Consider the following 26724-nt stretch of genomic DNA (forward strand, 5'->3'; position numbering starts at 1 on the left):
CTTGATTGGCATTCAGAAATATTCACTTTGTCTTCTTTGGCAAAGGAGTTTCGGAAAACTGTGTTTAATAACTCTGCTTTGGTGGCACTGTCATCAAATGGTTCAAATGGCTCTGAGTACTATGGGACTTAACATCTGAGGTTATCAGTCCCCTAGAACCTAGATCTAATTAAACCTAACTAACCTAGGGACAGCACACACATCCATGCCCGAGGCAGGGTTCGAACCTGTGACCATAGTGGTCGCATGGTTCCAGACAGAAGTGCCTAGAACCACTCGGCCACACCAGCTGGCCGGCACTGTCATCAATGACTTCACTGTTGTTATCTTGCATTGGAGGTATTGATTGTGTCTTGCCACTGGTCTGCTTTATGTATGATTAGAATCTCTATGGGTTTTCTGCCAGATTCTGAGACAGAGTTTTGTTGTGGAAATTATTAAAAGCATCTTGCATTGAAGTATGCACTGTATTTTGAACTTCTGCAAAACTTTGTCAATCATGGGGATTTTGCATTCTTTTAAATTTGGCATGCTTTTTTTGTTGCTTCTGCAACAGTGATCTGACCCATTTTGTGTACCATGGGGGATCAGTACCATCACTTATTAATTTGTGTGGTATATATCTCTCAATTACCATTGATACTATCTCTTTGAAATCTCTCTACATCTTTTCTTAGCTTATGTGTTCAGACCGGAAGGAGTGGAGACTGTCTCTTAAAAAGGCGTGAAAAGCATTTTTATCAGATTTTTTTAAATAGATGTACTTTGCATTTCTTTTTGATGGTTACAGGTGTTTCTACTCCTCAACTCCGCTACAAATGAGTATGTACTGATTATATTCTTTCTGCCCTTTGCCTTCTTTCCTTTTTGTCTCTTGGATACCACGTATTGAGATTTTGTGATGTTTCAGTTCTTCTATATGCTTTTGATCTTTGTTATTAAAAGATTTTACATTCCATATTCCAGTTCTTAGAATATTTTTATTTTTCCATCTCTTAGACCTGTTCCTAGCCTTGGTCATCATATTTGTAGTCCGTCCTTTCAGAAGCAGTGTACTGGTACTCTGAACAGTGAAGTTACATCTCCAGTACCGGTAGGTTGCTGGCCTGCCTGTCGGTAGGTTTGTTTTCAGGATTTCACTTTCATTAGGCTGGCTGCCTTCACTATAGCTTAGGAGCCCAACCTGCCCCATCTGCCTTTGTTATGTAATTCTGACACCTTCTATCCTTTGTTGCTCCTGCACCATTAATCCTGCAAAGCCATAGACTGCACTGATTTTTCTTTGTGGTTTTCTTTCCTTACGCTTTAGTGGTCCAACATCCTGTTCTACAAGGAAGCAGCCTTGCAGACCTGAGCTGAGTTATTTATAATAATTATATACAGCAGAAAATAAAATTGAGGGTATGTTACATGACAGTCAGTTTTAATGTAGAAAATATGAAGGCACCAGAGAGGAGTTCAGATACTGCATTTGATAATGGAAGCAAGACTTAAGAAAAGTTAATACATCTTCAATGGAATTTTCAACCAGTAAATAATGTTCAACATGTAAAGTGGTACAGATATTTGAAATTTTTATGAAAATAGTTATAACCTGAAGTGAATTTGGTAATGTACTATATGTACAACAATCAAGAGGTAACAGTAAAAAGTAGACCAAGAAAGATGAACTCATAAAAAAAGGGTATAGGACAGGGTGCAGTCTTTCTTTCTTACTGTTTAACTTTTACAGTGAAGAAGTAATGATGGAAATAAAAGAAAGGTTCACAAATGGGATTCAAATTCAAGGCTAAAGGATATCAATGATAAGATTCTCTTATGGCACTGCTATTCTTGGTGAAAGTGTGAAAGAATTAAAGGAGCTGTTGAACTGAATGGACAGTCTGATGAACATGGAATACAGGTAGAGGTAACTCACAGAAAGACACAAGTAATGGGAGTACAGAAATGATATTCATGAGAATCTTAACATCAGATTTGAGACTATAGTGTAGACAAAGTGGAGGAAAAGGATAATATAAGAAATAGACTAGTACTGTCAAAGATGGCTTTCCTCATCAGAACTTAACCCTGTGGTCCACATGTCCACTGCAGTAGAGAGCTGTTAATGGTCGCTTCTTTGTTGTTGTCAATCAGTTCTGAGGCTGCAAATGCTTGCAGGGCACTGCACCGGTAGGGAATGTCCACTTCAGTGGACTGCATGTATTTGCAGCCTGAGGACCTACTGAAAGCCCAAAGAAGTGACAATAACAGCTGTCTGGTGTAGGGGACAAGTGAACCACAGGGTTAATTTGAGGAAGAAGTTTCTGAGAATGCATGATTGGCGCACAGCATTGTATGGAAGTGAATCATGGACTGAAGGAAAAATACAAAAGAAGGGAATCGTTTGTTTGAGATGTGATGCTATACAAGGATGCCATAAATTAGGTTGACAGATAAGGTAAAAAATGAGGAGATTCTCCACAGAACCAGCAAGGCAAGAAATATGTTGAAAACAGAGACAAGAAGGAGGGACAAGATGATAGGACATTTGTTAAGAGATCAGGAAATAACTTCCATGGCAGAGGGAACTGTAAAAGGTAAACTCTGTAGAGCAAAATAGAGACGGGAATATATCCAACAAATAACTGAGGCTCTTGGAGTAAGTGCAACTCTGAGATGAACAGCACCAAACCAGACAGGAGACAAAATCAACACAAAAAACACAATACTTTTTGATAAATAATAGTTCCTTAATTACCAAAAAGATATGCGAGGAGTAAATCTTGATCTTCATGCTCCCACAGTGTATTACGTGATTCATAAAAGTATGGGAATTCAGCCAGAACCATACTTCGTGTACTGCTAAGATGGTCAGTCATTCAAACTTGCTCCGAATATGGCTGAACAGTTTACAGCCAAAATACTGTATTAGTAACAGGAAAAGTTTTTTATGGCTACATTCTCACAGTTTTATGGATTGAACTAGTTGTTCTTTACATAGAAGAAAGATAGGGCTTTCACATGAGATACCCTAAAACATACCCTTATTAGTGGGGTCAGATTTTCAAATGCATGTGGTTTTCCTCCATTTTATATGTTGAATATTTCCTTGACAATTATTGTATGTAAAATACATATACAATTGTCATCAGCTACATCTAACTGCTCCCATAATAGTAATCTTGAGGAAAATATAGCTTGAAAAATGATTTGGATACACCAAGCATGCACTATATATCAGATACAAAAAGAAAGAAGAAAAGAAAAAAATAGTATTTGTATTATAAGTGGTTTCAGTGCAAATGGAGCTATTACAACTTGCCATATTTAAAAGTATATACTTATAATTTATATTCTCTTTGAACAATGGAACTCCTACTTTCAAAAATGTCACAAGCAGCAGCCTCTTTACCCAGTAACAGTCAGCCCTTGAATGCTTCAATAGATTACTACACTAATGCTACAGCTTTTCTCTAGTCAACCTTTGGAATGAGATCGTCTCTTGTTAATATCTTCCTTGCAAGTTCCTGTGTTGCCTTCTGCTTTTCTTTCAATCTTTGCAACATCCTTCCTCAACTATAGGACATTCTCAGACTCATTCCCACTGTAAAAGCTGCCCATGTTCCCACCCTCTACCATTTACTCCAACCCTACCACTGCCAAATGTACAAAATTAAATGTAAGGAATATTGTTTTCTAGCTGATGTATTCACTGTGTTACTTTTTGTGTGGGAATGACCTTTAGCAAACCAAAAGGATGCATGAACTTTTTCCTGTAGCAACATATAGCACACAGTTTGTGAGTATACTCTACAGTGTAACTCAAGACATCTGAGTGTCCAATATGCCACACAGTCCATTTGAATCTTCCTGCCTAACATCAATTTTACAGTGGTTCTAACCAGATGAACGTATGGACCAGTCTCAAATTGGTCATGTCCTCACTCTCTCTCTCTCTCTCTCTCTCTCTCTCTCTCTCTCTCCCCTTCCCTCCCCCTCTCTCTTTTTTTTCCATGTGTGATTTTTCAAATTCATTTTGAGTGAGTTTTGTGGTAGTCTTGTGACCATGTAATCCCTGGTGTTCTTGTGACCATGTAGACCCTGGTATTCTTTTGATCATGTAGTCTATTGTGTATTGCCTCTTGTGTTATATTCTCTTTTGTTTCTTCCATTCAGTTAATTTGTGTCTTTCTGTCTTCTCAATGTATTCAGAGATCATCTCAGAAGCTTTTACCAGTACCATTCTTTTGGCGTGTCCACTGAAACTGTTTTCCATCTTTTTAAAAAACTGCCGTCTCATGTAAACTTTGTTTAGTTACAATTTACATTCCTATCTTACCATCTTAGACACTCAATATCCTTAGATGTTTCTTTCTTTTTTTCCAGGTCCTCCAATAGATGCTTCATATTCAGTGGAATACGCTGAATCACAGACATTCTGGCTTTATCACGGTGATGTAATTTTGTATTGACTGAAATACATTTCTTGTAAAAGATATTTCAACAATAGCTATATCCGTCTTTTCCTCTTATGCTATTCCTGGTGGCCTATTGGTATTATCCATTCCAATAGATACTTAAATTTCTGCACAATGTTAATTTTTCTGTACTTGCTCTTTGTGGATCATATTAAATCTGTTTTCTGTATTGATAGTCTCGTCTTTTCAAACAATATTTTTAGTCTTCTCATTTTAAGCATATCTGTCTACTGTCCCAGCTATTTACACAGTATCAGGCAGTACTAACATATCCATAGCATCTGCCTGACCAGTTAATTTTTATTATAGACTTTCTTCACGTTATCTCATGTGTTCACCTGCAGTTCTTTCAGTCTCCTGCATGTTTACTACAGATGCCAACATACAGATAGAAGAGAACTGAATTCCTGGGTGGAGTGTGCTGAAGTTTACACAAACATTGAATATTCCAGAATGTACAAGCATTATGAGCATAAGAAATTTCAAGAGCCTTCCAGAAATTATAAATACTAAATGACAAATAATTGCTTTTGGCTCATTTTGAACTAGCAACCAACAGTTCACCAGCCAGTGATGCTAACTACTACACATCTTGCAGCATTGCTCCCTCTCCTGGAGAAACAGCATCCTGGAGTTAAATCATGTCAGTGGCCCTACGTGTGGCAGCAGTAGCAGATCCTTACATTCTGGTCATGTTGTCACATCCTCTTTGCTGTATCCTGCTGCTAGTGCCTGTGAGTGTGAGTGCACTCAGTATAATAATACTGCATGTGTGTAATTAAATCAACCACCGACTGCATCAGAGTAGGCCAGCCACTGGGGGCTTCCTGTACAAAGCGTGCACCCATCACACTCTTTACCATGCCATCTACCAGGGACTCACGCCTATATACGTGTGGAACAGTCCTGACTCACACTTACCATGTTCTTTTAGTTTGTCTTAGATCAGTGGTTCTGTGTGTTGCTTATGCTGCACCTTCTGTATGATTCTTTCATCTTGTTGCATGGGGAATCACAAGGGACTTATTAATAAAGCCATATTTGTGTTACTTGGATTGGTTTTGTGTAGAACTTGCTTATTACATGATTAAAAATGAGAGTAGGATACATTCGTTTAGTAAACAAGTAATACATGAAACTGATCCAAGTAAAAGAAATATGTCTTTATTCATAAAGCTCTGAAAATAATGGAAATAAACCTTTTGTGGCTTCATAAATAACAAGACAAAAGAATCATATAGCAGGTGCAACATAAGCAATACACAGAACAACTGATGTGAGTAGTACAAATTAAAAACATAGTAAGCATGAGTCAGCGCTGTTCTGCACATATATAGGCACAAGTCACTGGTAGATGTCATGGCAGAGACCATGCCATGTGTATGCTTCCTAAAGGTGGCATCTTGTGGCCAGTCCACATTCATACAGTTGGCAGTTAATTTAAGTACACAGCGCAGTGACACTACACTCAGCACACTCATTCTCACATCTACTAGTAGCAAGATACAGTACTCTTAACTAAGATGAGCATTGAAGCTAGACTTACGTGGTCATCAAATAGGTCTTCAGTTTCCTTGAATGAGAAGCTCTGCATCCATTGTCAATCTGTGGCGTAGCACTGTAGTAGGGCTTCAAATGGAGGACACCGATGAATTCCCTGTGCTTTTGTCTTCTTTATGAAGGGTTATAATCCTTGACCTTGTGTGTGATATCCAATAATGACAAAGGATACGATACAGCCCAAAGTAATGCTTTAGTAACTTTTCCAATAATCTCACTTTCTGCAAAGGCGTAAAACTCCACACCAAGTCTCATGGGCTATGTCTCACTGGTCAGTCCTTGGTGTCCAGGGACCACATGGTAGACAGCTGCCTTACTACTTTGGTCCCTGTGATGAGCTGTTTCACATAGCCATCCTGAATGTGATTCAGTTGAAACAGGAATGGTGTATCCAAGGAACAGTATATCCATTGTCATTTTGGCCTCGCAATCACGGAGCAGAAAGAATGGTGTGAAGCCTGGAGTGTCTTGCTTTGCCTTGTTATATGCAAATGTAATGACAGGCAGTATTGTATTCCAGTCTGTTTGTTCAAAATCAATTTATATCAAGAGCATATTTGCCAGTGTCTTATTAAAGCATTCTGTGAGGCCATTCATCTGTGGCTGGTAGGCCGTAGTCGTGTGGGTGAAGTTACAGTGTGAAATTACCTCTGATACTAGTCTTGACTAGAAAACTTTACCACAATCAGAAATCATCATTCAAGATGCCCTGTGCATCAAAATGATGTCTTCTATAAGTAACCTCACAATTTCTGGAACTTTGACAGTCAGCACAGCTTTGGTGCCAGCATACATAATACAGACTATTATCCATCAATCCCCATTTGTTGACTTGGCTTATCCCCAAGAGGTTAGTTCCATTTTGGTGTAATGGTGCTGCTGCAGGGGGAATTGACACCGGATGCTCCAGAGGTAATTAACCAGGTGCTTCTGTTTCTGGAATTTTTTACAGCGGGTCACTTAGTGTCTAATGGATTGGTAGACACACTGTGTTCCCATCCTCAAAACTATGTGCATAGGCCATACATGAGCAACAACACCTCCATCACATTTGCATGGTGACAGATCTATATAGGCCTGATCCTGTTTTGCCTTCATTGGACTATGTCACAGATCACAACAAGGACACCGCACACTGTTTCCAGATTTTTGACAAGGATAATTATTTGCTGGAACAATCTATATGCTTGGTGTCCCATGTACCTAACACCATCTAATATTCAGCCAATTTCACAATCCCTGCCATGTGTAGGAAAATGTTTTTTGGAAAAAAGACAATATTATCTAGATAGCAAAGACATGTTGCCCATGTAAGGTGTCAAAGCTGTTTGTCCATCATACTTTCGAATGTGGCTGGATCATTACATAGCCCCAAAGGCATAACCTTGAAATCATACTGGCCATTAATAGTCATGAAAGTAGCCTTTTCCAAGCCAGCGTCCCCAATCTCAATTTCCTCGTAGCCTGTCTGCATGTCTGTAGTTGAGAAATACAGTACTTTGCCCCTTTCAAGCACTCTGGGGTGACATAAAGTGTGGTGGCAGATAGACATGTTTCTTTGTGATATTTTTTAGTCATTGGTAGTTGACACAGAAACTCCATTACCATCCTTCTTCTTCACTAGAACAACAGGAGAGGACAAATGACTCTCTAAAGGGTCAGTGATATCATCCTCCACCATCTCCTCCACCTCCTCCTGTAGTATGGATTGTTCAGCTGGAGACACTGTATGGGAGTGCTGGATAATTGGTGAATGATCCCCAGGTTGATGCTGGAATTCAATACGGTGTTGGCCCGACCTTAGCCTTGATGACACTTCCTCTCTCGCAGGCATATGTTCAGTCAAGTGCTGGAAGGTTTCTTGGAGAATGGCAGCCCATTCTTCGTGGAGTGCTGCACTGAGGAGAGGTATCGATGTCAGTCGATGAGGCCTGGAATAAAGTCAGCGTTCCAAAACATCCCAAAGATGTTCTATAGGATTCAGGTCAAGACTCTGTGCAGGCCATGGATGTTATTGTCATGTAACCACTCCACCACAGGCCATGCATTATGAACAGGTGCTTGATCATGTTGAAAGATACAATCACCATCCCTGAATTGCTCTTCAACAGTGGGAAGCAAAAAAGATGCTTGAAACATCAATGTAGGTCTGTGCTGTGATAGTGTCATGCAAAAAACAAGGAGTGCAAGCCCCCTCCATGAAAAACGCGACCACACCATAACACCACCACCTCCGAATTTTACAGTTGACATTAAACATGCTGGCAGATGACGTTTACCGGGCATTTGCCATACCCACACCCTGCCATTGGATTGCCACATTGTGTACCATGATTTTACACTGTTCAATCACCCAATGTTTATGCTCCTTACACCAAGCAAGGCAACGTTTGGTATTTACCGGAATGATGTGTGGCTTATGAGCAGCCGCTTGACCATGAAATCCAAGTTTTCCCACCTCCCGCCTAACTGTCATAGTACTCTTGCAGTGGATCCTGATGCAGTCTGAAAGTCCTGTGTGATGGTCTGGATAGCTGTCTGCCTATTACACATTATGACCTTCTTCAACTGTCGGCAGTCTGTCAGTCAACAGATGAGGACGGCCAGTACGCTTTTGTGCTGTACGTGTCCCTTAACGTTTCCACTTCACTATCACATCAGAAACAGTGGACCTAGGGATGTTTAGGAGTGTAGAAATTTCGTGTACAGATGTATGACACAAGTGACACCCAATCACCTGACCACGTTCAAAGTCCGTGAATTCTGCGGGGTGCCCCATTCTGTTCTCTCACGCTGTCTAATGACTACTGCGGTTGGTGATATGGAGTACCTAGCAGTAGGTGGCAGTACAATGCACCTAATAAGAAAAATGTATGTTTTTGGAGGTGTCCAGATACTTCTGATCCCATTGTGTATATGAAGTAAAATCATCATAAATTTTGAACGTTTTGCATTAGGACCTTCTAACTGCACGGCTGACTGTGGGGCATGATTGGAATTAGTATGTGCATTATGGTCCGGTGTAGTGATGAAGCTCACTTACGTTTGGATGGGTGCATTTGGGGGACTAATAATCTGCATTTCACAGTTGAGAAGTCTCTTCACCCTCAATGGGTGGCAGTGTGGTGTGCAATGTCCAGTCACGGAATAATCAGTGTGGTATTCCTTGATGGCACGGTGACTACCAAACAGCATGTGAAGGTTTTGGAAAACCCCATTATTCATGGTAACCCTGATTTCAACAAGATGTGGTTCACATAAGACAGAGCTCGACCCCACTGAAGCAGGAGAGTGTTTGATGTTCCAGATAAGCACTTTGGGGACTTTGTTCTGGATCTGGGGTACCCAGAGGCCACTGGCGTGGGCCTTGATTGACTGTCATATTCTCTGGATCCGAACACATACAATTCCTTTCTCTGCAGTTATATTAAAGATAAGGTGTACAGCAATAACCCCAAAACCATTTCTGAGCTGAAAACAGACATTCAGGAGGTCACCGACAGCATTCATGTTTTGACACTTCAGCGGGTCATGCAGAATTTCGCTATTTGTCTGTGCCACATCACTGCCAATGATGGCAGGAATTTTGAACATGTCATAAAATCTGAATATCTGTTGTGATGTTAAGTCAAATAAAGTGTGTGTGCTCCATAGTTTGTAACTAATTTATGTTTTTTTTTTCATATAGATCAATAATTGTCACCCAATATATATTGAAAACTTGGACTGACAGTCGGATAACAACACCTTCAGTGGCAAACAGTTGTCCAGAGTAATCTATGTTATGTGTGGTTGTTGGAATAGCTTTGTCTACCTGGGGCTCTGATCTTCCACAGTCTATGACTGCTTGTAATGCCTACATGATCTCCAATATGAGAATAACATTATGACTGTATTCTAATAAAATGACAAATTTGAAGTGATGTGTTCTGTCACTGATGAGCTGGCAATGATAATTCAACATTACAGAAAAATAACTCCCTGATTTGACTAGCAACTGGGCACATTGGCTGCCAATATTGATTAGATTTCCTGACATCCTGGTAACTGTTGTCCAAGATGGATTTTCCTGAAGTTGGCAGCTAGTTGTGTGGCTGTCATCTCTGTATGTTAACAGGGAGAGACTACAACATGTTGGGTAGTAACCTTGTCCAAGTACAGAGGTGGGCTTCATACCACAAATTGATTGTATCATCTGCAGCTGAATGGCGTGAGTAGGAATGTGGTGATGGTCAATGTCTTGCAGCATAGTAGTCATCAAGCACTTGTCTTCTTTGTCTGCAGTAGTGTATAACATATTTGGGGAAAGATAGCACTGTATTGTTCTCTGTTGTCCAAATTTATTCTCTTCTGCTAGGCATTATACTTGATAGAGAAGTTGGTTGTATCTGCATTTGCTTGCCATTTGAAGGCTGTGGCATAAGACCAAGTTGCCAAACCGATTCTTCCTGGCAAGTTAAACTGGTGGCAGGGATTGGTGCCAAAGATCAAAACACCACAGCTTTAGCTGCCATAAACTGCTGTGTTTCTTCTCTTACTACCTGGAGTACGAGAGAGCATTCTGTATGTAATGCTGTATCATTTCTCCATGACACTGGGTATCATTTTTCAGATGTTCTTCCACTTAGTGCACTTGCTGTTGATTGTCACCAAGTGTTGTAGTCAGTTCATCCAGAATTTTTCCCAGCTAATGAGCTTCTCTTCACTGTTTTCAAACCCCTCCTGAGCACTGCCATCCAAGTAAAAATACTCATCTGCCAAGCACATTGTGTCATGCCACATGTTGTATTTGGATTGAATCCTTTCAGCCATTTTGTTGGGTCCTGACTAGCATCTCTGAAAAACACTGATGGAGGCTTGATGTGTGACTGACTTGTTGCTGTTTTGGGATCCTTTTGTTTCCTGAACACACAGACCTTCAGAATGATTTACTGCTTGTATTCTGGTTGTTGTCCATGTAGGCAATAACTTTTGTGTCACCTGATTGAGCCCTGGTGACGTACATGATTTGAAGTACTTGCCATCTTCATCAAACAGCATCTAGTTGTAACCACAATCAAGTCCAAATCTGAAACAAGGGTAGTCAATGAAGTACAACACTTAGCACTGAAAGTGCATCTATTTATGAACATCAGTGTACAGATAGGAAGAGAACTGAACTCGTGGATGGAGCACGCTGCTTTTTATACAAACTTTGAATATTCCAGAATATACAAACAATACAATCATACGAAGTTTTAAGAACATCCCAGGAATAATCTGTATTACTCAGAAAATAACCTGGAACTCAGAACCCAGTACCAGTTGAAGGTTGCCTATGTAATAGCTTTCAGGGGCAACAAAAATTTGATTTTCAGTATTTCGCCTGGCTATAGTCCAAATTTAAAAAAGCTGTCACTGTCTACTAATTAACAGGTATTGTCTTAAATATTTAACACGATCAGGTGGGTATTACAGTTAGAAACTGTGTTTATGTTGAGGCAACATCACTGAAAAAGCCCAATTACCTGTACTTTATTCTTGTAGTAGATAAGAAAGAGAGCACTTAACAACTTCCAGCAAACTTTACACATAATTTCAGAGCTTTATGAGACCTTTCCATGCTGACAGCACCCACAAAATGATGAAAGGAAAAACATTTAAGGCTTACTACATTTTCACAGTTCATGCAGTAAAACTTCAGCTGTCAGACATGATGTTTTAATTTATCGCTTCTTTACTTCTGAGTCTATTTGCACCACAGTTTGCAGACAGTATCCACATATACTTCTGAATGTACCTGCAAAATTATATAATTGTACGACCTGTAGTTCAGGAGATATGTCATCATAAACATTGAGATGTGTGAAATACTGCATTTACATGCATAATTACAATTCAACTGAAATTGACTTTATGTTTAGCAACAAAAATGTCTAGAAAGTGAATGTGAGAATTTCACAATATTTGAAAAAGCTTCTCAGTGTTTTAGTTATCTGCTTTACTCAGTATTTTCACTTCTCACTTTTGCTGAACAAATACTTTGTGCATTGAGACTGCAGTGTCCAAGAAGATCATTTTGCAAGACAATAGGGAATGAAAATATTCAGAATAAGACTATGCTCTGGCCTTCAAGCGAATATAATGAGAACTACATCTGTGAGTATAATGTGGTGAACAGACCTGAATGACTAGTTTTTCTCCATGTTTAGTTTATTTAGCTTGCACCGAAGGTACGTTAGACATGGTGTTTCACTTAGCCAATGCCAGGTTACTTTTGTTTGTCTGAAATTGTAGAATATGTGCCATTGTGACAAGAAGACTAGAATTAATGTGATTTAAATTTGTTTAATACCATTAAAGCATTGATATCTGTAGCACTTACATTTTCAGGAAACATTTACTTTGAAGAAGCTGTATAATTATCCTCTTCTATGACAAAAATTATGGTTTTCATTAATATCCTGTGAGGTAGAGAAAATTAGGATGCAGCCTATTGGCTGGAGATATAGTTATTGTGAGGGGGTGACAGAAACCAATTTGCATGATTCCACTGAGGAGCAGGGGAGGGCAGTTGTCCCTCCTTCCCCTCTCATTATCTGTTCTTCACACAACGAACTCACATTCTGTACTGACACACAGGCAGGTGTGCCAAATTGGTATCGGTCTGAAGAAAGTCAGAACCTGTAGTGGATATTGGCAAGTGTACCAAGAGCCATTTGTAGTGAAATCTAAAAACCATTTCTTCATTTGTCACTGTTCTCTTTTCAACTGAAAATAGCTGCAGGTTCTAAAAGCCTACAGTAGCAATTCACACTTAATCTTTAATTGTTTTTCTTGCTTTGTCAGCTAATATCAAAACTGCTAAAGATGCGAATGTAAAAAGCATTTGTATGTAACTGAACATTACATGACTGACAGCAAAGTAATGTGAACAAATCTCATACAAACCATGCTCTTAGTTGAGTACATTCCACAAATCTATTATAAAGTGGCAGCATTAATATTTTTGTGGTTTAACAGACACACAAACACACACACACACACACACACACACACACACACACACACACCTGTAAGGCTACTCAGGCCTGGAATACTTTTGGTAAACTAAAGAGAGTTTTTACATCTAGGATTTTGATGTACCTGTAATGGCAAATTTGCTATCAGTATCTATAACCAGACATGGACTTGTAATAAGGGAAACCATTCAAAACCTGAGGGTCTCTCATTGAGCAATGAATACACGCATATTGAGAATTACTGAAAAATACAATAAAAAAAAAAAGAAATGGGTCAGGGAATGGACTGGGATGGTAGAAAATGAAAATGAAATGTAGGTGGACAGGATGTGTAGCTATGCACACTGTAGCACTGACAATCAGGAGGGTAGCTGAAGACAATATTTCAGTATTCACTGTTGGTTATCAGAAACAATCAACTAGACTATAGTCAGCTACTGTAGCTGATGACAAAAACAAAACTCTCATGTTACCTCTAGGTGAGTAGCATCCTGAATGGACTATCTAAAACAAAGACTGGTTTTAAATGAGAGAAAATCATGTTTGAGTACTAGGGGAGTGATTGGGTGGGGTAATGTGATGATCGGGACACTGTCATTGTACTCATGAGGAACAGTGCTCATTTCCCCCTCCTACCATTTAGAATTATTTTGTAAGCAGCTTTCCTGGATAGTTCTATTCTATTATTATTGTTGTTATTTTAAGTCATCATCCAGTTTCTCTCCTTTTCTCTATCCAGTTCAAGTTTGTGCTCCATCCCTAATGACCTTATCATCAGTGGGGTATTAATCCTTAGTTTTCGTTCATTTTACTTCCTGATTGTGTAGAAGGTATTTGTTAGTGTTAAAAGTACAACACAAGCACTGAAGAAGGTGTGGCGTATTACACCACTGACTTCCAATCTGCAAGTTAGTACAGTTTATACAACTAATACTATTAAATTGGCCGGTATTCATCTCTGTCTTTGAACAAATATATGTAAAACTCCTACTTAAAATCCTAAATGGATGGGAGGAGATAAACATTTGTGAAAACTTACAAAAATGAAATGAAATGACTGCATGGCTTTGACGGCCAGGATCCTGACCCAGGGACGTCTGGCCACTGAGTTGCAAGTCTCTTCAGTTGATGCCATATTGGGTGACTTGCATGTCAGTGATGATGAAATGATGATGTGTCAATGTTGATGAAATGATGATGTGTCAATGATGGTGAAATGATGATGAGGACAACACAATACCCAGTCCTCGAGCACAGAAAATCTCTGACCCGACAGGGAATCGAATCCAGACCCACTGCATGGCAACCAGGTACAGTGAGAACTCAACCAAGGGTATGGACAGAAAACTGGCAACATTTTGCACAATAGCTCTAATCCTAGAACCTTTAGCAAGCTACATCCCACTATTCATCAGCTGTAGTAAAGCACACCACAAAGCTAGTCAGGGACTTTGTATCTTTTAGCTTAGTGTAGTTTGTTCATGAGTCATTTATAGCTTAAAAGGTTCTTTAACTTTCCATGTTTTGGAGTTTAGATGAGATTGGTGAACTGTCTCTATAGGCAAAATTTCAGACTCTGAAATAGCCTCACAAGTGAGACTACCATATACTAAGAAATGGATTATGAGTACATCTGATTTGTTCCTATTTCATTTTACCTTTTCTGGTTGTTATTTTTTCTGTTGTACATGTATAGTGTAGAGTCCTCAACACATTGTTTACTAAATTCTTGTTATAGTGACTAAATGACAGTTAATATTAATTCTACAGTATTTCGGACAACACCAGATGTACCAGATGGCTCTGAGGGTCAGCCTGCTGGGACATACACAATTGATGAAAATCCATCCTATCTGGAAGACTCAACAGCAGGACTTCCTGGTGGTCTTCACAAAGCACAAGATGCAACATCGGTCAGTGAGTGTCAAATACCTTTTGTGTTTACCGTTTCCACACCATTATAAACAACATGATCTTTGTCTGATGCAAGTATTTCAGGCCTTTTATGGCCATAAACCGATGTCCTTATTCTGATGATGATTGAGTAAATCGTGGCTTGGATGAAACTAACTGTTGTTTCTGCAAATCACTTCAGCTAAATGTGAGAATGATTTATTTTGTTGATTTCGCTCTCATCCATTCCAATATCGCTGTTGTACTCTAAGACTACTGATCTCAGTGGTGTAAGTGTTAAAGATTTGGTATATCTATAGTAATACAGTGGAATATTAAATTGCCTGATGACTATTTTTATGCATATTAATTTAGATGAGTACCAGTACATCATATTCAGGATGCATCGCAGCCATGTATTCATTATGCACTTTTCTTTTACCATAACATTTTTAATTCTGAAAATGAAATACTAAAGAAATAACACATTACATGTTACATATACTTTAAAGGGCATTGAAGAGAGAACAGTGTTGGAAAATGTTTTTGATGACTTTTCTGTGCCTTTAATCAAAGGTTTGTGTGTGATGTGGATTTCCCTGTGAGGGTTGTAAAAATGTTGGAAAAATGGTAAAATTTGGATAGCTAATAGAAAAAGTATGGATGAAATTATGAAACCATTAAAGTGTTGTGATAAAGAGTACAACTTTATTGTTAAGAACAGTACTTAGGAACTAAATGTTCATAGCGATCAACAGAAGCAGTTTTGTCTGACATGTATGGCAAGAAGAAGGGAACAGCAAATTTGCTCAAAACTGTTGATTTGCAGCAGGAGCACCATGAAAAAATTACTTCATCATCTTAATGAAATCTGTCTGAGGTGCCAAACCTAAAGAAAGCATAGAAAGTATGTTTATGTATCAAAGCTCTTATTAATATCTTATTTCACTTTAGTGGTATAGTCTACTATAAATTCTTGTTTTAAGTCAACAGGTGTACCATGGTGAAGTCTTATACTATATGCAACAAGTAGGTCTAATCTAATAAAATTATACCAAGATGTCTTAATTTAACAGTTATTGATTGTTTTAACTTTTTGCACCAGTTACCTAAGATGTAGAACTGATTAGTTACTGTTATTTCTCAGTTGAAATTAATGAATGAAGAAATATGTTGTATTTGATTGGGATTTCTTTCAAGAGATTAATGTCACTATTACAAAATTTAAAAAATGAATTTTAATAAAAGTAAGAAATGGCTACATGTGTATGAGTTGTGCTTCTGTGAGTGTGTAAGTTTTGTTGCCTATGTCTGATGAAGGACTTAGTCCAATAGCTGAATAACATCTATCAATCTTTTTCATTGTTACTGTGTGCCATACAACATCTCTTCTATGTGGTGAGTAGCAATCTATCCTTTTCATACTGTTGTCACACCTAAGTAAGTCATAACTGAGGGCAATACATACGTTAGCCTCTAAATCTAAATCAGTGCCTAGCAATTTAACTGACACAAATATTAGTTACATACTGCATATTTAGAGAGAGCAGAAAAGTGACACAGACACTTGAAAGTATTTGTGATTATACTGTAACAGGAGGAGCTGGGTCATTTACAGCTTGATGCTTTTATAGGACAAATTCAGAGTGTGAAGGTGTTTTTCCAGAAGTATAAGTAAGTAAGGGTTCTAGTCCTTGGTTGTTGACTCATTCTTGAGAGTATTAGCACATAAAAGCTGATTTGCTATTTATCACGACACTAAAGGACAGTAAATGGCAAAACATTTAAATAAAATACAATCAATCTCAGGAAATGTGGTAACATTTATTTTCTGACAATTAAAATAATACATAATTCCCAGATCACAAAGGTGCTTCAATGAGGGATGCACTGCATGCTGATCTGAGTTTGATCACTGATTTGAAGATATTGAGACAATGCTAGCTAAAATTTTTAAAAAAGGTTCCCAAATTGGAGAATTTAGAACCCTGAACAGAGAACATCATTATGCCCAATAGAACAGGTCCAGAAGGAGTAGAAAAAGTAGTAGAAAAACTAAAGCAAGGACAGAATTTACCATGGAGATTTTATAACTATTTTATTAATGGACGTAGCAAAAAATGGAAGCTAGTTTCTTATTTAAAAGTCAAGAGGATTTTGCAGACATATTGCAATAAGACCTTTTATGTGGTATGACATTATCAAGCCACCAAACAAAGTGTGTTAAAAGCCACTCTTTACACAGTTGTCCACTCATTCCTAGACTCATTTAAGATGCAAATAGTAACTTGTTCTGTTGCTGCAAACACAGGAATAAGTGAAAGCAAATTTTCATTCTCTTACAAATCAGTTGCTTAAGAATCAAGTAGTAAATTTATATTAGGTTATCCAGATTTTGGTTTTCTGTGGTTAAAATCTAATTTTCATTCCTTCTGCCTTACTAATCAAGGAGCATGGGGTAACTGGTCACTTATTACCCTTGGGATATATCACAAATCAAATTGCCTGAAACAGGCACTGCTTACTTATGTGTTTTTCCTGGGGCCATTAACTCCCAGTGATACTGTAATATCTAACATCATTTTAACTACTTAGGATAAGTTGATAGGAAGAATTTCTGTAGTTGAAATGAGGCACACATTTTGCTCAGTGTCATCCTGTCACTGTTTAATTTGGGGAATGAAATTTCTTGTAGGACAATATCATGCTACGCAATGAAAGTTCCACATTTGCTTGTAACAGATGTTACAAAATAGGTGTGAAACTATACTTTACATGCCATATCTTTTCACCAGAAATTTTTAGGATATCTGATATTGCTTGTATGATAAAATTTAATTGCACAATACTGATATTAAAAAAAAAAAAAAAAAAAACAAAAAAAAAAAAACAAAAAAAAAGACAAGAAACTCCACAGTCTGACATCATGGGTCACATGTATTTGACTGAACATGCTGTCATCCTTTTCCCATGGAGTTATTGGATCTCAGTGTTGAGTATGTGGTTTGCAGGCTATTCAACCAGTTGATACTGTTCGTTTTCCTAAGCCTGTGGTGTTACTTCTGTTTTATACAGGGTGTCCAAAGAGGATTGCCAGTATTCAGTGATATACCAGGAACATTCATCTGAAGCATAAAACCTTGTGTGGTCATATGCGGTATTCTGGATGTTTTCTAATGTAATGTTTATATGTTACTGTGGCCTCTAGTAAAAATGTGCTGCAGTACAAAATTAAACTACATTAAATTTCCTACAAAAAGGTCCTATTAATTTTTTCTCTGGGACTAATAGTTTGCGTAAAGAGAGCGAGAGAGTACTGAAAATCTCTTGTGACACACATATGCTGTAGCTTAGGTAGTTTTTGTAGGCCAGTTAGAGGTTGATTCCTCTTAACTTCCTCAACACTACTGTGGTATATTGTAAACAAAGATAATGTGTTGAATAATACAGAAAACAAATAACACTGTACATTAAATGTGTTCTATTTCAGAAACCATTTGGAATAGGGTATATGACCATATGAAATTTTTTGCTTCAATTGATCATTCCTGTCATATCCCTCAATATTGACCATTCCTCCTGGAACATCCTGTGTAACTTTATACATGCTCTTGCAAGGCTGAGGGCACCTCATCCAATCCTGCCGCAACAAAGAAGTACTTCACAGTATCAGAAATTGAACTTGGGTCCTCAGAGGGGAAGTCAGAATGCTGCCACTTAGCTATGGAAGAGAAACCAACAATGTTTTAAAAATACACATTCCAAAATTGTGATCTATTATTGGAAGTTTTAAGATGGAGTTTATTAATAATGCTTAGCAAAATTGCATTAAAAATGTAACGGAGTGTGCATGTGTGTGTGTGTGTGTGGGGGGGGGGGGGGGGGGGGGGCCGTGAGCACGTGCACCCATATGTGTGCGTGTGTCCACTAAAATGTTTTATTATTTATAGCTTCCTGACACAGAAACACTAATGTTTCGAGATGGACGTCGCCGTATTGACATGGTTCTTGTATATGAGGAAGAAGAGCTAGGTGTCATGACAGAAGCAGAGATGTTACGAAGGGAGAGAAGACGTGTCTTCCAGGAGAACCTCCTTGCTGCTGGGTTGGAGCTAGAGCTGGAGGGGAAAGAGGTAAGTATTAACACCAGCATAAAAAATAATGGTGATCACTAGAAATAAATTCCATGACCTCCTGTCAGGGGCCAGCAGTGCTAAACAGTAGATTACAGAGGTGATTAAAAAGTGTAAATAAATGACATATTTGTAAGCTTTGTTCTGAAAGATAATAATATAAATGTGTCTTGAGATTATTTATTTTGTTGCCTTTGAAAATAAAAAAGAATAGGTACAGTCATCTACATTACCCAAAAAAGGGGAGAAGCAGTCTATGGTACCTACAATTTTTCCCTTTAAAATTGAGATTTTATTGATATTGTAAAATTATAATAAAATTCCTGTACTGCCAGTAGACATATATGAAAGTGCATACACCATCCTAGCTTTCAGAAGTAATATTTTTTTCCACAGGGAAGTCAGAGAAGTTAAAAAATGAAGGATAAGAAGCTCAGACCCATCATCCATCTCATGGTGGCTCTAAGTTACCTGCCCTTCCATTTTCATGGGAATTTTCTTTTGACACTACTGATAATGTAAACCTTTTTTATGTTAACTGTGACTTTCTCCTGTTATATTAAGCAGGTGATCATATTGTTTTGGCTCATCAGTGTAACTGAATGCTTCATAGAAACCATAGCTTGATAACTTCCTACCCTGTGTGGAAAATTTGTTGTTCCACATTGAATACACAAACGTTTTAACTTGTTAATACTGGCAGAAGTTCATTATGTAGTGAATAACACTTGTGTATCATCTCTGTAGGAATGTATACACTCAAAGAATTAAGCAGATCACACAGCAGAATAAAAAACAAAAACAAAAAAGACTTATAGTTACTCAAGGCACTATTGTATTTACATATAATGGAATTCTTCAGATTCTGAAGTGTACAGACACTTCGTTTGAAGTTTGAATACATATATTTCGTATTATACTATTGAATATAAGTTAATACTGTGTAACATCTTTGGAAAACATCTTTGGAAAAAGTTACTAAGGTGCCATAATAAAAAAGACCCCTTTTTGTTTTTGACAGTTTAAGTTATACAGTTAATAATTCTTCAGAAATCCATCATATCCTGATTGTGTTATGAAACCACATTAATCTATATTGAGATATGTGAAACCCACTCAAGCAGCTGAATGCACTAAAGCACCCACTTCTGAGACGCGGGGGAGAATGCCAGCTCTGGATTGAATCTGCCTCGCATATTATCGTTGGGGCCAATGTACCAGACAGCCTGTATTTGGTTTTTTGGCAGTAATCCATATCCACATAGGTGAATACTGAATTGGTTCCCACATTTCACCACAGACACATTTTATACAAGCACTTGGAAAAATGATGTCAGATATGACCATACAATATATACTACATGCCGTCAGAAGGGGTACACAGATTTCACCCTGGGGAGGAGGAGGAGGGGTGGGGGGGGGGGGGGGGGCTGGAAGGAGCTATGTAAAATTCCCTTGGGAATGATCACACCATCTTAATAATAGTGTATAGTATATCTGTATTATAGTACCTATTTATATACAGTATCTCTATCTATCTAGTATACATATAGTGTATCTTAATAATAGGTTTATTAAAAAAAGAGATGCTTTGACTTACCAAACGGGAAAGCACTGGTAGATACACACAATAAAAAACACACAAACACAAATACAAATATCAAGCTTCCGCAGCCCATGGTTGCTTCATCAGGAAAGAGGGAAGGAAAGGGAAAGACGAAAGGATGTGGGTTTTAAGGGAGAGGGTAAGACTTACCTTAGGGGGGAAAAGGGACAGGTATACACTCACGCAAACACACACATATCCATCTGCACATATACAGACACAAGCAGACATATGTAAAGGCAAAGAGTTTCGGCAGAGATGTCAGTCAAGGTGGAAGTACAGAGGCAATTGTATTGTAGATTACGGAAAAAGGGAAGGTGAATACAAAGTGAAACTACTTGCACAAACAATGTAATAATATAATTATCCATATCCACATAGGTGAATACTGAACTAATATATTTTTTAATATATTTTTCCCATGTGGAATGTTTCTTTCTATTATATTAATAATAGGTTTGGTATACACGAAATGTGAGAAGTACCATACCAGTCCAAACCTAGCATTGGATGGTTACAGGGCACTAAAATCGATGGCTGACTGGCAGGTATCTGAACACTGAACAGTTCCCTTGTTGTAGATACACATTGAAAACTCAAATGAATTATAGAAATGATTCTTAGGAAAAATAATTATTGTGAGTTTCTTCCTATTTATTAGCTATTTCTTTTATTAACAGTGTAGGAAAAGACAGATTGCTACTTACTATAAAGAAGACACATCTAGTTGGAAACTGTTGGGTGGAGGATATGGGGACAGTATGTTACTATAGATTGAGGCTGGGATAATTACAGGAGCAGAGAATGTGTTGTAAGCATAACTCCCAGCTGTACAGTTCAGAAAACTTGGCAGTGGAGAGAGGATCCAGATGGCTCAAGTAGTGAAGCAACCATTGAAATGAAGTGTGTTGTGCTCAGCAGCATGTAGTGCAGTTTACTTTGCTCTTGGCCACCACTTGGTGGTGGTCATTCATCCTGGTGAACAGCTGGTTGGTAGTCATACCAATATAAAAAAGCTTTGCAGTGATTGCGCCAGAGCTGGTAAATGACATGGCTGCTTTCACAGGTGGCCCAGCCCTTGATGAGGTAGGATAAACCTATGACAGGACTGGAATAGGAAGTGCCATGTGAGTGGATTGGGCAGGTTTTGCACCTGTGTCTTCCACAAGGATATGATCCTTGGTGGAAGGGATTGGGATTGGGAGTGGCATAGGGATGGACTAGGATGTTGTGGAGGGTGGGTGGGTGACAGGACACTGCTTTAGGAGGGGTGGGAAGTATCTCAGGTAGGATGTTCCTCATTTCGGGACATGATGATAGGTAATCAAAGCCCTGACGAAGGATGTGGTTCAGTTGTTCCAGTCTGGGGTGGTATGTATAGATTACCTGTGCCCAGCTAGGTGACTTTGGAAAAAATAAGATACCAAGCTTGAAGTAGTCTGTAATAATTATAGCAAATATACAAATTTCTGGTTGTGAAAAAATAGTTGACAAAAACATCTGTGGGATCTTAAATAGCTGGGATTTGAGCAGTTTAGACATGTGGATGCAGTGAAGAAAGTGAGTTTGGTAGAGGAAGAGAGGAAATACGAGGCAATCCAGGAATCCATTACCATGCACACAAAGATATTGAAATGTGCTGCTCTGCTATAACGGTATACAGAACAATATTAATTTGACTATACTGGTGTTATGACTCTCCAGAAAATGAGAATTGTGATTTTAGTGAAAAACAGGAACAAAAAATGGTAGAATTGTTTTCCAAAAGCAAACAGAAAGCAAAGGCTACAAAATATAGTATCTTATTGTAATTTTATAAGTAAGTTGTCCATTTCTGGTGATTAACATACAAGTAATATAATGATTTTTCGCATGTATGAACAGCATGTTTTATAAAAACAGTAAATAGCAGTTTCCTGCAAAAACGTTTGTAGTTTTGTAATGTATGCAATTTTGGGTCCACATCAGTTTGGATAATTTGGAGATTGCTATTTTTTTCTACAATACATGTTTCCTATTTCAGGATTTGTAGATGACTACTTATTTCTGTTCAAGAGTGAATTGAATTGAATTTGATCCTGGAGGATTACATGGTGTACAGTGAATGTAAATGTGATACAGGATACATCAAACATAGAAAACATTCATTGTCACATACTTCCTAACCATTTTTCTTACATTCTAACATCACTGATGATAGGTAACAGTATATACAAATTTAATGTGATGTGTACTCTTCAATGCTGTAAAATTCCTTTCTCACCAATCTGTCTTTGAGGTTCTTTGAAAACTTAATGTCATGTGTATTATCACAAAGACTTCTTAGTAATTTGATACCTGAATATTATGATCCTTTTCCAAGCACTGTCAGTCGGTGGGGTATGCTTCATATGTCATTCTTCCTTCGTGTGTTGTGGGTCCAACCTGCACTATATTTTGTGATGCATATTAAAGTTTTATATATTTACAAGGAAGTAAAAGTTAAAATGTCTAGTCGTTTGAAGCAGTTGCTGCGTCTTTAAGAAGTCTTTTTTCTTAGTATGATCCTGATTGCTATTTTTTGTAATGTGAACACCCTTTTTATTTGTTGAATGTTTGAGCTTCCCCACTCTGTCACGCCATACTGCAGGTATGGTTTGAAGAGTCAGTGGTATATTGCACACAGAAGCTGCTTGTCTGCATACAGTGATAGCTGCCTCATTATGAATATGATGGAGCTGAGTTTCTTACAGATAGAATTAATATGTTGCTTCCATTTCAGCTCATTATACACAGTAATACCTAAGAATCTAGTGGATTCTGGTTCTTCCAGTCTCATTTCATCCACCTCCAAACCATTGTGCACAGCCATCTCTTTATTTCTGAACACTGCAGTCCACCTTGGTAGCTGCATGGTCAGCATGGACGACTGCTATGCAGAGGGGTCCAGGTTCGATTCCCAGCTGGATCGGATATTTATCCTGCTCAGGGACTGGATGTTGTGTTGTCCTCATCATCACCTCATCCACATCGACATGCAAGTCACCAAAGTGGTTTCAGCCCACAACACTTGCACCAAGCAACTGGTCTACCTGATGGAAGGCCCTAGCCACACGACATTATTTGAACACTGCATACGTAGTCTTTTTTAGGTTTATAACAATTCCATTTTCCAGGAGCTACTGAGCTGTAGTGTTTGCAGATATGTACACTCTTCTCTCAATCCGTACCACATTTTGGAATGTCAAAGAGTCCAAAGGGAGTGGTAATCATTGTTTTTTCTATGCCCTCAGGTACCACAGGGACCTGCGTGTATGCCTTCGTACTGTTGATTTTCTAAATGCAGTTGCAGCTGCCAAAGCATGGCTGAAGTCCAGCAGATGTGACACTGCATATCTGTCTGGCACTGTCCTTAAATTTAGTGCATGGTAATCCCCAGATTGTCTTTCTTGGGCAGAAAACGTAAGGCAGAAGACCACAGGCTGCTTGAGGGTCAAACGACACATGTTTGCAACATTGCCTTGAACTTGTCTGAGGAAATCTGCACCTGGAATCGGCTCGTTGATGTCGGCCATCATGAAACTCCACTAAATGTGTGGTGTGGTCCAAGATCCACATTCCGATAATGAGTGCCATATGTTTTTATGGTGAAATTGTTTGCTGTGGTGAGGAACAGTGTTTCAGAGTTGTTATGATCTTTTAACATGGTTCTTGGCAAAGCTGATAAATTTGACCCAGTGTCTACCAGGTACCTCATGCTCCCATTCCATTCTGCCACAAACAGACACTTCAATATAGCACTGCAGCCAGGTGCGTCTAGGTCCAGTCGCAGCTGGCATCTGGGTGCGAGGACCTCGGCCGCTTCACAGCTGAAACCGGAGTGATACCAGCAGACGCTGCTTGGAATCTGCTCTGCTGTACTGTTAGAGTGGCTGTTATTGTTGTGTGGACCAAGTGAGCCATGCCGCCCGTAGCCTGATCTGCTGCTGCTGTGATGCCCACTGCCGTCTTGCCACGAGCACGTCAGCCATCGGTCTGTGTACAGAGTGCTGCCACCGGGGCAGTCAAGTTCTGCATGAGGTGCTGAAGGTTGGTGTCCATTGCAGGGGCTGGGGGAAGCATGTGTTACCATGGAGTGAAGGTGGTTGGTAGGGGAAAGGGCTCATGGGCAGCTGTGGATGCTGCCCTTGGTGCCGTTGCCAACAAACCATGCACCCTATCTGCCAGATCTGCTATGGTGTCCAGCTGCATGTTGTTCTGCATGGCTATCACTGCTTGAACTTGGAAGGGGAGGCTCCACACCCAGATAGAATGCAACAGTGAATCCAGAACCATGTCAAACTATGTGAGGCTCTATAGGTGTAGGAACTGTAAAGGCCTGCAGTCACCGCATTTTTGTTGGTGCAGCAGTTGCTGTACTTGCTGCTCCTTGGTTGACAAAATCCAGTGTATCATCTCATCTTTATGCTGCTTGTAGGAGGACTGCATCAGCAGGGTGATTATTATGTCCCACACTTCAACCACATAATTCTATGCCAGTTGGCTCACCACATGTCCAAATTTCGTGAGGTCACATGTGATGCTGTTGCTTACAAAAACTGCCTCCACCTGGCGAAACCACATGAATGAGTCTTAGGACCAAAAGGGAGGCAGCCTAACCAACAGATGTCCAGCACTGGTCGCCGCTCCAGAGGAGGTGGAGGGCAGTGATGTGGTGCTGTTTTGTGCATGCAAATTTTCATGTGCTGGCTCCTGGTGGGCAGTGGCCATGTACTTTGCCCATGACTGCAGCTCGTTTTCCAGCAACTGATTATTTGCCAACAGCTCTTCTAGATGCATTTTCAGATCATCCATGGTTGTCATTGTACTATTGCACAAGTTCTCCAAGAAAAGGGACACATTAAAAGTACTGAGACACACACAAAAGAAAAGCACACTAAAAGAAAAAATGGTTGAGTTCCAAATATTGTCTGCACAAGACTGTGGGTGAGCACAGAAATGTTCAAAAGTGAGTCCACTCACGATTATTCCTGGTTGCTTATGCCACTCGAGCCCATCATCACGTTTTTACCTACAAATGAACATTTCGGGGTCATTACTGAAGCAAGCATTGTTTTGTGCCACTTTCAAACCTGCCGTACTGTGAGCTGTCTTACTGCCATGCCCATGCACTAAGTCTAAGCTGTAGGTATGGGTGATAGTAATTAAATACATGTGGTTATGCATAGCACATTCATTCACAGCAATATACGTACACATGAAAGATGTAATAATTACTCTGGAAATGTCCGCATGTGTGATAGAGTAGAGAATAGCTCAACCACTGATCCCAGAGGGTATACACTCCTCAGTGATTGAACGCACAGTGCAGACTCATGGCTGCATAAGGCAATGGACGAGTGTCTGGCTGAGTGTGCAAATGTTCTCACGTTTCATGGATGTCATTTAATTCATGGGTGCAAGAAATGTAGCAAACAAGTGGCGGCTGTCCGATTTGTGTATGTGACAGCGGGGAGCATGCATTGTGCTCGACCCATGTGGACTGTGGCTGGCGAGATCACAGAATGCCACAGACGTCCATTGAGTAACAGTGGCTGGCTCATACTGGTGTCTCTCTTTGTGTCCTGTGTGCTCTTTGGTGCTGCATTGTTGACATGCTTTGGCCTAATGCTACTTTTTCGCAGGGATGCATGTGGACAAATGTTGGCCCATTGACTGTGTCGTGTGCAGTTGCCGTGCTGCTGTGAGAGGCTGCTATGGCCCCATTACGGATCCGTGTGGCTCTCCACATTTGATCAATTTGTTTTCTGACTGATATGCATTCCCTGTTGATAAATATTGTTTCCTGTTGCATAAGTACGATTCTGTCTACTCACCTGCTTGCCTGTGAGTACCATAATTTTCCATTTTTCTTATCACTATATGATGGTCAACAGTGTCAAATGCTATGGATAGACCCAGAAACATTGTGGATACAACTTGTTTTTCATCTAAGGACAGTATAATATATTCTGTCAGACTGGCAATTGCTCATTCCATAGATTTACTCTTTCTGAAACCATTCTGAGATGGTATAAGAATGTTGTATTTGT

The sequence above is a fragment of the Schistocerca americana genome, chromosome 2, assembly GCF_021461395.2.
Source record: "Schistocerca americana isolate TAMUIC-IGC-003095 chromosome 2, iqSchAmer2.1, whole genome shotgun sequence".
Taxonomy (NCBI): domain Eukaryota; kingdom Metazoa; phylum Arthropoda; class Insecta; order Orthoptera; family Acrididae; genus Schistocerca; species Schistocerca americana.